This window comes from Macaca nemestrina, chromosome 14 (genome assembly GCF_043159975.1).
Source record: "Macaca nemestrina isolate mMacNem1 chromosome 14, mMacNem.hap1, whole genome shotgun sequence".
NCBI classification, from domain to species: domain Eukaryota; kingdom Metazoa; phylum Chordata; class Mammalia; order Primates; family Cercopithecidae; genus Macaca; species Macaca nemestrina.
This window is the reverse complement of record NC_092138.1, coordinates 53,946,427-53,959,176: the sequence shown is the minus strand read 5'-3', so window position 1 is coordinate 53,959,176 and position 12,750 is coordinate 53,946,427.

The window sequence follows — 12,750 nt, the reverse complement described above, 5'->3', positions numbered from 1 at the left end:
CACTTTAAAACTAACAGACATATGAGCTGATAAAGCGCTGCATTAGAGCTTAGTTTGAACTTAACTTGTCATGGATTTGTTTCCCTTAGCATTGATCATTTTCTTTTGCCTTGAATGAAAATCTCTTCTTTGTAGATTGGAAACCAAAAATAAGATACTTTACTCTTATAACCAATTCTCCACTTGTTTCAATGAACAACAGAAAACTTTTCTTGCTCTTGGTAGAAGTCTGGACCTGAAGCTAAACATAGTCACAGTATACAATCATTCTATCAGAGAATCAATTCTGTTGTTACAAAAGTAGTAGGTACATAACTATGTGAGATAAATGGGTTCTTTTTTGCCATCTGGGGATTAGAAAGCCTGTCTATTTAAAGACTAGGTGATACATATTAATAGAAAAGAGGTTAACTGGGGCAAAGATCAAGACAGGGTACAGTTTACTGCCACACAAAACTATAAAACCACTATTTGCTATATTCTTCTGTTACACAATTCAGAGCATTAATTGTGGAAAATAAAAGATGAACTTAAATGCCTATATTTGCCAAAAAATGAAAACAGAACTTTATTACAAAAAAAAAAAAATTCAAGCTTAGAGGTGATGGCATTGATCACATGACTGACTTTTTTAAAGTCAAACAACTGTAGAATTGCAAATAACTGTAGAATTTTGTTAGGAGGGCAGCCTATTTTCCCAGTAAACCCAAGAAGCATGATCTAGAGTAAGATCACATTAGAAAGGCACACAAGTTAGGACCTATGACCAATACCAAACCTTGGGGAAAAAAGCAAAAGAAAAGAAAACCCAATACTTGCAAATTAGCAATTAGCTTAAAGCCTCTAATAATGGAAAAATATCTGGACTCATTTATTCACTGAGCACCTTCTATGCAGTGGGGGCCTGAAAAAACTAGGGCAAAGAAGATGGAAAAAATAATGACTAATTCAGGCAAAGCAAGAGTTAGGCTGGGAGGGAACTGATAATGGCATGGAATATTTGGAAGAGGGATGATTTCTCTTCATGACTGGCTAGGCAAGTAGCCGGCTGCTGGTCCCGTTTACTGACAGAAGAAAGAAACCCAGCAGAGAGAGCTCACTGGAAGAGCATCATAGGAAGATAGTGAGCACAGTTTCGAACACATTAAGATTGGATTCCAGTAGTATATAGCTAGGTGGAAATATCAAGAGAATAGATATTAAGAGTCTGACGCTAGAGAGACACCTAGGTGCCAGTGTTATCTGGGAGTCATCTTCATTGGGTGGTAATTAAAATTATGAAAACAGATAAGATTACTCGAAAAGTATGCCTACAGAGAAGAAAAGGCCTAAGGCAGAGTCATTATCTTACTCTCTTGCCAACATGTGTGGTCTTTAGTGTGCACTTCTAGGCTAAGGGTCATGTAATCAGGGTTTGAGTCAATTAGAGGAATCCTTTGTACAAAATCATATACCTCTGTGAAGCAGCAACAGACAGCTATATTGTTTTCAACCAGAAACGTAACTGGTTGCAGAAGGGAAACTTAAATTGCTCTCAGCACTCAAGGTTAAATTATGGGAGGGCTTTTTCCAGTGTACCTTCTCAAGGAGGTGAAATTGAAAGATTTAACCTGAATAATTCACAGGAAAATAAAACCATTTGGGGCTTGTCATTGCTTAATGTACAAATCCATCATTATTTTAAACAATTGGATATACTCACATCTTCAGTTTTACCACAGAAACTCAGGAGGCGTGTAACTGCGTATTCATTCTCAGTAAAACTCTTTGTTGCCAAGATGAAATATAAAAGCTGAGAGGTCATGAAAGGAGTGTGCATTCTCTCAGAGTGCTTCAGTTTTGAGATGATTCAACTAGATTGCAGAATATTTAACCCTGCTCAAGCCTGGCCTTCTTCACAACAGTGAAGTGCAAGACTTTTGATACATTAAAATGATTTCCCACAAGTATTCCCTAGTCCTCTGGGATTTGAAAGAAACCCAACTCTTGAATCAAATAAAACATCCTTGACCAGAAAATTAGCATTGTCATCAGGGGTGGCACTACATGAAAATGCAGTTTAAGAACTAGACTAAAGGGTACATTCAGTCTAGCTGAAAATGAAGCTGTGCCATTTTATTGGTAGCTGTTTCTGGGAAAATTCCCCTTCAAGACCAGAAAATGTTACTTTAAGGGGATTTTTCCTTTGTTCACCAGATGGTCTGTAATCCACAATAATTGAAGCCTACTGAGTGTACATATTAATGAAATAAAAATTATTGAATTACAGTAAAATAATTTGAATTTAGGCACAAATGATATGCTTCATTCACATGAAGTTTAGATAGATGATTGATAGATAGGTGATAGATTATAGATATAGATATATAGAGAGAGATATAGATATATATTAACAGAATCCCTGGTTTACCTACATGCACATATGGCCCATCTCTGGAATCCCTCTCTGATTCCAACAAGAGTCACAATTATACTCAGTCCCAGAGAGGAAAGAGCCCTCTCCCTACAGCAACTTAACAGTGTGACACACAGTTATGTCATTGCTATTGCTGTTGTACCTGCAAGAATATGCTAATAGAAGAGCTGTCCCTGTCTTGCCTGAACAGCACTCTGTTCAATATCTGCACGTACCCTTCCTTTCCTCTGCATGTAAGGAGATGGGAGGTGGAAGTAGCTTGCTGTTTTGCTCTTATGGTTTGAGTCTCTGTTCTTTCTCTCTTCAACTAAAGGAAAAGACTTGCTCCTAGTTGCATCCTCAGACTTAGGAAATTCTTTTTCAGCCAAAGTAATAGTTATCACAGAAGCATGTATGAGGTTTACTGTAGTAGAGAAGAGACAGATAACCTCTCTGCCTGGGAGTAGCACAGTAGAGTTCATCACAGAGTAGGTGTACTTCATAGAGTAGGTGTACTTCATAGAGTAGGTGTACTTCATAGAATACACCTTCACAGAGTAGGTGACTCTTGAACTTGCCCTTAAAAAAACAAGTATTTTCCATGAGGGCAAAGCAGCAAGAGTACATCTACCAAAGAACAGAACATGTGCTAAGGCATAAATGAAATGGCAACACTTTCTTACAGAACTACAAAAAAAAAGATTAATGAAGCCTAAGATGTAAACAGCAGGAGGTAAGCCTAGTAGATGAACATTCTAATTGTGAGCATTATGCAATGTAAATAATGCACATTTTTTTCTCTAAAGGTGATAATTTCTAATGAAAGGTTTTAAGCAGGAAAAGGCACAATCAGATTAACATTGTGGATTGGCCGTGAAGATTGTCTCAATCAAAAGGCTTAGAAGCAGCTTTCTCAGATCCTGGGACCAAGAGTGTTAAACTACTTCCTGCTTTGTCACCTACTTTATACTGAAAAGTACAATGATTATATAACACTAAAAATATCAAAAATAGTCTAAACTGATATATATATGTGTGTGTGTGTGTGTGTGTGTGTGTGTGTGTGTGTGTATATATATATCTCCTTTGGTCTCACTTCAGCAGCTAGAATAAGAAGCAATTTACAAGAAATGCCAGCAAGCATATTTTGTGGATGGAGAGGGGTGACATTTGTGCACAAGAAAATGCCAAGGTAAATAAATTAGCACTCTCTCCTCTTCTCAGCAGAAAAGCACAGAATATGTATGCATCCTACAGGGATTGAGAGTCACAAGGGGCTTTAATTTTATACTCAGCACCATTCTCTCCTTAGTTAATAACAATATTGTCACATATTTCTTAGATCTTTATATATAATGTTATTCTCAAATTTTATATCTCATAGAATCAACATGACATCTCAGTAAGCACCTAGAAAGGTAGGCAGAAACTACCTTTTCATCTCTCCATTTTATATGTTATCTATCAGGGCTAAAGCCCCACAACTCGGAAGTAGCAGGATCTGAGTAGCAGTTCTAGAATCCACATCTTTCAACTTTGGGTTTATTGCTTTTTCTACTATTCAATACTACATGTGTAGAAAAATAACAGACTCATGCACATCCTTTACTATAAGCAACTAAGGATTTCAAAAAGCCAGGCAAACTAGTTTTCAATTGATTGGGCAAACCCATCTTAAGGTCTTCATTCTATTCCTGCTATCATCAACTGAGGAAGGTCAACAAAAATAGTATATCTTAAAATAAATCTACTGGACACTCCCTATTATTCCAGTAATATTTTTCCCAACCTTCCTATTTCCATCTCATCATCTTCCATGGAATCACTACCCTTTCAACAGGCTAACCACACTACAGTATACCTGCATGGTAATAACAACAACCATGAATTTATATAGTATTTTTTTTCTAGGCACCCAAAGTACTTTTGTAATTGCTTCAGGGGTATTGGTAGGGAGTTTTTGTAGTCATCCTGTATTTCCCTTCATGCAAAGTTGTTTGACTCCATGATATTTTCCATTTCTGACTCCCTCACTTTACCAAAAGATGGAAGATGAAATGCAAGAAAAAGAAAATGGCATACAATTAACACATAATTAAAATCCCCATGGCTTTCTTCTCTCATACAAGGTTTATGAGGGAGGAATGCCTAAAGAGCTGTATATTAGTTCAAAAATTTAGCAAAAGCAAAGCACTGGGCAGTTCAGCTTTCTGAGTTTGCCTATGGGGTGGTAACCATCGTTCTTCTGTCTGCCACTAAGACCATTGTGTAGTATAAAAGAGCTGCAATAGCTAGGGTTTGAATTACACAGTAGTCAAGCTAGATAATTAAATTTTCCTTTCCGAAAGAATATGTCCCTGCTGAGGAAACCTTATTGCATACTGCTGTTCATAGTGACCATTATTAAATTTGTAGGACATGTCCCTGTATTATAACGATTCATTTAAAAGTTATCATTACACAATCCAATATAGTTAGGAAAGGAATAAAAAATTCCAGCATAGTTCGAAAAAGGATCTGAAATCCTCCCAAGATTTACTCAACAAAGCAGGTCTTAGCTTGCATCAACAGCAAAGAGAGCAGTTGCCCAAAGAGTTCTTGCCTTTTCTTGCTGGATGGTAAATGTGGAAACTTCTGTTTCAGAAAAATTGCATCCAATCCCCTAGAAGCTTATTTTCAACTGTTCCTTTGGGATATTTCAATGAATTGAGTTGACTTGATAGAGGAATAAGGTATAATGGCAACATGCCAACATAAAAAAATACATCCCGTTTATTTTGAAGATAATCAAATTCTTACAGAAATTCCAATTTGGGGCATATATTATTATGAATTCTTTCCTCAAATATTAAGTGGGCACACTGATGTGCTATATTTTTAAATGAAATGTAAGCATGCACTGCATATGGCATAAATAATATTTCACTAGGTTCACAATGATCTCTCAAAAATATTTGCTATTGTGAATATTTCTCATATTTTCTTTATAGAGAAAAGAGAGACAGATATTACTACTATGCTATGTGACTTTAAAGTACATATGCCTCTCTCAGTTCTACTCCATTTGGGAGAAGTTTAACACCTAAGAGGCAGTGGTTATATTTTATATCATTTTCAGTCCTCCATAGCATCTAGTTCACAGTTAATGCCAAAAAAAAAAAAAATCACAAATAAAGAAGAATTTGTCAATCACCAAGTTATCACGGAATATCTTCTGTGTATCATGCACGATGCTACACACAGTGAGAGATAAACGTATACAAGAACATGGCCTTGCCTTTAAGAATTCTACAATCTTGTTGGAGGAGCAAGATAAATATGGAAAATTATTAAAATTTTCAAATGTTCAGGTACTTTAATTGTCTCAGAACTCTTCATTGTAAGCCACAAACATATATGTAATATGGATCTATAAGAGTCTTTACTTCTTTATCATATCAAATTTTTTATTTCTCACTCATCCTTTCTGTATTCCTTAACATCCTTCTACAAAGCAGATTTTTTTCCATCAGTGAGAGTGAACTAAATAGATGTGGAATACAGTGAAATATGAAAAGTTACTTTGTTTATTTCATGCAAGCCCTCGATAAGATTTGTCATCCCATGTATTTTTCTGCTCTGTATTCAAATATTATTTATTGATGGAAGAAAGTGTATAATATGATTCAAATGGTAATATATTCATTCTGCTGACAAATTGGGGGATGGGATTCCAGATACAATGTGTTTTCAATCACTGAGGAATCCTTAATTGACTATTTCAAATAGCTGTTTTCTGGTTTTATCACTATAATTTTTTACTCCAAGAAATGAATTATATCACTCCCCTCTTAAAACCTTCATCTGGCTCCCTGTCACATAGAACAGGATCCAAGGATTGTATCTTGGCAAAATAAGGCCTTTCATAAATGAGCTCTTATCTACCCTTCCAGTCTCATTTTGGGTGCCAGGTAGATGGCAATTTTCTAGGTTGACTTTGGGAAAGAAGCCAAAGAAGATCACTCCTATTTTGGCTGTGAACGAAATCTCAACAGTTTGGACAATTTCACTTTATGAAGAGCTTATATCCTTCTTGATTCAACAGAGAGTAGTTTAACAGCATAATGATAAGCAAGAAAACTTAGGTGTTATCAGGGAATCAAGAGCACAGAATTGAGCAAATTCTGCAGCTGATTGCTTTTTATTAGAATCCAACATATATCAAAGAAGTGAAAGTTCCAGACAGCTTATTATTAAACAGGAAGATGAATAAAAGCAGACTGCATTTTATCTAAGTTATCCAGCTGATCAATCAATTCAAATGAGACTTTCCATTATAGGGATATCAGCCAAGCTGGCACTCTGATCGCTGATTGATCGAGGACAGTAGGATTAATTTGGGGTCATAAGAAAAGAATGAAACAATCATTCCCTTTTTTATTTATAAATGTCTTAAAGATATCATAGGTTCTTAGACAGATAAATAAGCAAGCATATCTAGGACACTGTTTTTGAAAATTGAATACAAAGCAATCACATAATTCCCTTTAGTCACCCATAGGAGTTTACATTCCCAATGACCAACTCCAATCTCAGGATTTATAACCCACGACTAGAAAAAAGTTTGAATGTCTCAAGTATTTGCCTTTGCCTATCATACTTAATACTCAAAAACCACTTACTGGTCTTCGGGCAACTCATAGTTTCGGCCAGCTTTGTGCTTCCTTTTAAGTTCTTCTGCCCCTTTGACTAGCTTGAAGGTCCCAAGGATGTTATGTTGCTCTTAAATGGGCAGTCTGAAATGTGCTGCAAGTGACAGATTATGGTCAGGAGCCAGCTGTTCACATATTTGGTCAGCCAGCAGGAAATATTTCAGCAGCTCTTAAATAAAAAATACAGGATGATGTCGGTGTTTGGTGACACTGTTTTTAATCTTCACATTTCTCATTGACAGGAGGTAATGGTTATCCATGGGAGACCTGTCACATGACAGCAGCTTCTTTACCACCAGGAGAGTCGCAATATGGCCTACCAAACTGCTTTAACAGTCATAGCATTTGCGACTACTTTTTTTTCTGAAAATGCTATCTCAGGCCAGGGAGAAAAAAAAAGAGAGATCTGTATTGGTTCTAAAATTTCTTTTTGAATTTTAAATAATTGTAAGATGACTTCCCTAATGTTGCTGTTACTATCATCGCATAACTTGATGCAGAACATAAGGTTGTATTTCTATTCTAATACACTTAAAATTGGACCATAAAGTGAATAGACTTATTGATAGGTAAAACTGATTAAATAATTAATAGCAGTAGACTAACATCTACAATTCCAGTAACCATCCATGTAAAGAAAAAACTTACTTCTGATGTTGATCAGGGTGGAAGAATGAGTTTCATTAGAAGGTCTTATTGTAGAGAATGTTTTTTTCTGTTTCAAGAATATTTATTGCCAATTTATAGAAGATTCCGAGATGGCGTCATTGTATTCTGCAGTCAGTCACTAAAATTCAACACGTATAATAACAAAACAAACCATCCAGACTTAATGCAATATAAAGATATAACTTGATAAGTAATTTTTTAAAAGTAAGCTTCAAAACAAAGCAAAGCATTAACTTCAGACAACACCCTAAAGGAATGATAGCTCTTTTCTTTGTGATCACAACCTTAACTTGAACTTTGCTGGGTGTTTTGTACATAACAATGAGGGACTATTAGACATAACATCATTTTCATAGGTCATTGCCCTGTCAATGATAGAGAAGATAATTGCAAGAGAGTTTATCTCTGGTGTGTGTGTATATGCACAAATGTGCAGGGCCTCTACTTTGCAACTGGAATTTGCAGACTAATGATAAAATATATCCCTTTAAATAGATAAATGACAATTGACTTCAAGCTTTCCCAAGCCCACATAGGAATCCCCTGAAAACATATAAAATGTTGAGTTCTTCAACCTCAGCACTATTGACATTTTGGACCAGATAATTCTGTATTGTGAAAGGCTGTCTTTGCCCTGTAGAATGTTTAGCAATATTTCAGGCCTCTATCCACCTGATGCTGGTAGTCCTTTTTTCCCCATCCCAAATTGTGACAACCAGAAATATCTCTTATACCTTTCCAGATGTTTCCTAGGGGACAAAAATCACTCCCATTGAGAATCACTGGTCCAAATGGTCAAAAAGTGGTTCCTTCCATTCTTTTATAAGTTATGGGACAAGCCCTTTCCTTAATTTTCCACAGAATGGCTGAAACCAAACTGTAACTCTTAATGAATATTGAAGGTTTGAAGCTTTAACAACAACAACAAAAGTACAGCTTGGCTGGGTGCAGTGGCTCACACCTGTAATCCTAGTACTTTGGGAGGCCGAGGTGGGCAGATTGCCTGAGCTCAGGAGTTCGAGACCAGCCTGGGCAACACGGTGAAACTCTGTCTCTACTAAAATACAAAAAAATTAGCCTGGCATGGTGGCATGTGCCTGTAGTCCCAGCTACTCAGGAGGCTGAGGCAAGAGAATTGCTTGAACCTGGGAGGCAGAGGCTGCAGTAAGCCAAGATTGCCACTGCACTCCAGCCTGGGCGACAGAGCAAGACTCTGTTGGAAAAAAAAAAAAAAAAAAGTATAGCTCAAGGATAACTTAGAGATCTGTATGTTGTATGTAGCAGTTCACAGTCCTCTAATTCCTTTAGTGAGAGTTATCCTACCCCTTGTTTCTTATACTGAAACCAACTAATCCACCACCACTAAGAGTGTTTTAATAAATTTAATCTCAGAAACCAACCCTTCAAAATACACAAAGACAGTAGGAATTTCATAACACACCGTTTGACCTCAACACCATTCAAGAGCTACCCTTCCTCACTGGGCCAGCCAATGGTCACTAGTGAGCATCAGGAATGACTGCTAAAGACAGGAATCCTGGCTGGCAATACTCAAACTCTTTTATTAGCCTTTAATGGAATCCTGAGTTTGGAGAATAGGATATGAGGAATCTGACTTCTCATAAATTCATGATTAAAGGTAAATATATTATTCACCTTCTACCAACCCACTACTTAGTTACGGGTGAAGTTTATGTCTTCAAAATCATAATATCTAAACCATAGTCCATCATCACTCTGCTCTAAAATATTCATTATTCACAATTATAATCTGTATGTAGTGCATTGATAGTCCAATTCCTTTACTATAGTTTTCACTGCAGCATGAGTGAGTTGAAACTTCAGTTCTCATCATCTTCCACTAAAATGATATACTCATTATCTGTACTCATCTTCCACTAATTTGGGACAAATGAAAATCATCTGTAACTCTATTGGGACAAGTCATGGTTTGCATATGGAAGAGTGCACTCTAAATACATAAAAAGCCAACAAGCCTTCTTTTTTTCTTCTCCACCAAAAAAAAAAAAAAAAAGAAAGAATCCTGAGGATTAAACTCATAAATAGCACATTTCCATGCTCAACCTCACAGCTCAACCTCTGAAATGGAGGTATTGGCTTGTGGTACTTTCCACTCAGGATCAATTGCAGGCTTCAGTGCTGAAAGCTCCTAACTGCTTATAGCTTTGAAAAGGCAGCTTTTAGACCCCTAACTTCTTAAGATTTCAAAAATCGTAGAGGCCATTCTTTGCCAGGGATTCCACGTGTGTTTCAGTAGGACACCATTCAGGCTTCACTCAAAGTATTTATCAATTATTCATCCACACTGTGAAGCAGTGAAAAAAAAACCATTCAGAGTTTTAGTAATTGCATAAATACCTTTGTTTTGGAGCAATAAAAAAAAAAACAACATAAAAATGGCATGCAATGAAGAGAAAAAAAGCAATGAGCTTTTTAGAATATTACTATAAATAGATGCCATGACAATGACACTTTACCTTTGTGATCTTCCTCCTCAAAACACATAACCCTAGCCTAACTATTAGAAAAACCCCAGTTAAGAGACATTCTATAAAATATTTTACCAGTACTCTTCAAAACTGTCAAGGTCATCAGAAATAAGGAATTTCTGAGAAACTGTCACAATCAAAAGGAGTATAAGGAAACATGATGACTAAATATAATGCATTTTCCCAGAAGGAATCCTGGAACAGAAAAAGGACATGCAATAAAAACTAAGAATATCTGAATAATGGACTTTATTATATTATAATATATTATATAATATATACTATTAGTATATATATAATATATACTAATATAATATATACTATTAATAATAGTATATTAACATTGGTTCACTAATTGTAGCAAATATGCCATAGGAATATGAGATGTTAGTAACAGGGGCACCTAAGTGCAAGGTAGTTGGGAACTATCTGCACTATTCTTACATGTTTTCTGTAAGTCTAAAACTGTTCTGAAATCAAATGTTTGGGTGAATGACATCAGCAAGATGACAGAGTAGAAAGCCCTAACTCCCTTCCTCTACAGAAATACCAATATAACAATGATATTGGTAACAAACACCTTGAAGTCCAATTCAGAATCCAGGTAAGCAGAAGTACCTGAGAGGAACATAATTGGAAAACAGTCACATTTATAGATAGGAAGAACAATTTCATTTTACCTGCATTAACCCTCCCCTAAACTGGCTTATCTCAGTGCCAAGAACATTACCTGAGCCCATGATTTTTCCCACATGGGGAAAGTGAAATTAGAATGTGCACCTGGACAACTGTCCTCCTGGTATCTCAAAGCACACTCCATGGGGCTAGTTTCTATCTCACTTCATATGAAGCATTGAACAACTGGCAAAGCTTGGTAATCTGGGACAGCTTGGAACAAATAAAGAGGAAAGCATTTCCGTATAGCTGGAACTGCACTGTAAGAATTAGAATAGGTCCAAAACTGAGTTTTTTTCCTCCAGGAGGAAAGAAACAAAGTAAAGGGGGCTTAGCCCCAACATTTCAGAACACCCTCTATAGTGCCAGTTACTATCTTGCCTCATATTGATCACAAAATAGCCAACAGAGCTTGATCCCCTGGGATAGCTAGGAACAAAGAAAAGGGATGGACATCCTTTTATAGTTGGCACTTCTCTGTGAGATTGGTACTAAGGCTTTTCTTCCAGGAGTGGGGAAAGATTGTGAAAGGGACCCTGTCCCCAGCCTTACAGTGTACTCTTGAAGGAGTTAGTCTCCATCTTGATTCATATAAAGTACACGTGATAAGTGAAGGTCTCTCACAGTCAAGACCAGTTCATAAAGACTGGGAGAGGAGCTGCTTTGTCAAATGTGCAAACAACAAAGCAAACCTTCAAAGAACGTGAAGAATCTATAAAATACAACATAATAAAAAATTAAGACAAATTTCCAATAAACAACCCAAAAGAGATGGATATCTGTGCATTTCCTGACTAAGAATTCCAATTAATCATCTTTAAAAAGCTTAATGAGTTACAAGAGAACAGAGATGTAAAACTATGTGAAATCAGGAAAACAATATGTGAACAAAATGAGTGCAAAAACATATAGAAATGACTTTAAAAAAAAAAAAACTAACCAGATATACCATAACTAAATAATACAAAACTTTCACTGAAAAATTTACTAGAGGAATTCAATACCAGTCTTGATCACCCATATGAGAAAATCAGTGATTGTGAAGACAAGTCATTTGGAATTATCCAGTCAGAGAAGAAAAAAGAATGAAAAATAGTGAAGAAAGTCTAAGGGACTCATGCAACTCCATCGAGCAACCCATATACACATCTTCAGAGTCTCAGAAGGAGAAGAGAGAGGGAAATAAGGAGAAAGCTTATTTAAGAGAATAATGGCTAAAAATTTCCAAATCTGGGGAGCAAAATAGACATCCACATTCATGAAGCCAAGTGGACCTTAAATAGGTTGAATTTAAAGAGATCTACAGTGAGACATATTATACTCAAATTGCCAAAAGTCCAAAAAAATGTTAAGGAATTTTGAAAGCAGCAACAGAAAAGTCACTCATTACATACAAGTGAGACCTTCCTGAGATCCGTGTGAATTTCCCAGCAGAAACTCTGTAGGCAGAGAGCAATGATACATTCAAAGTGCTACAGCAGAAAAACTACCAACTAAGAATACTATACAAGGCAGAGCTGTCCTTCAGAAATAAAGAAAAGATAAATGCTTCCCAACAAACAAATTGAAGTACTTCATTGAAGTTTATCACCACTTGCTATGGTCTAATGTTCATATGGCTTGAAAATTTGTATGTTGAAAACTAATCTCCAATGGAGTGTTATTAAAAATTAGGGACTTTGGGAAACAATTAGGTCATGAGATCAGAGCCTTGAAGGATGACATTAGTTCTTTTATACTAATAAAAAAGGCCCAAGGGAGCTTGTTTGCCCCTTCCACCAAGTACGAACATAGTAAGAAGATGCCTTCA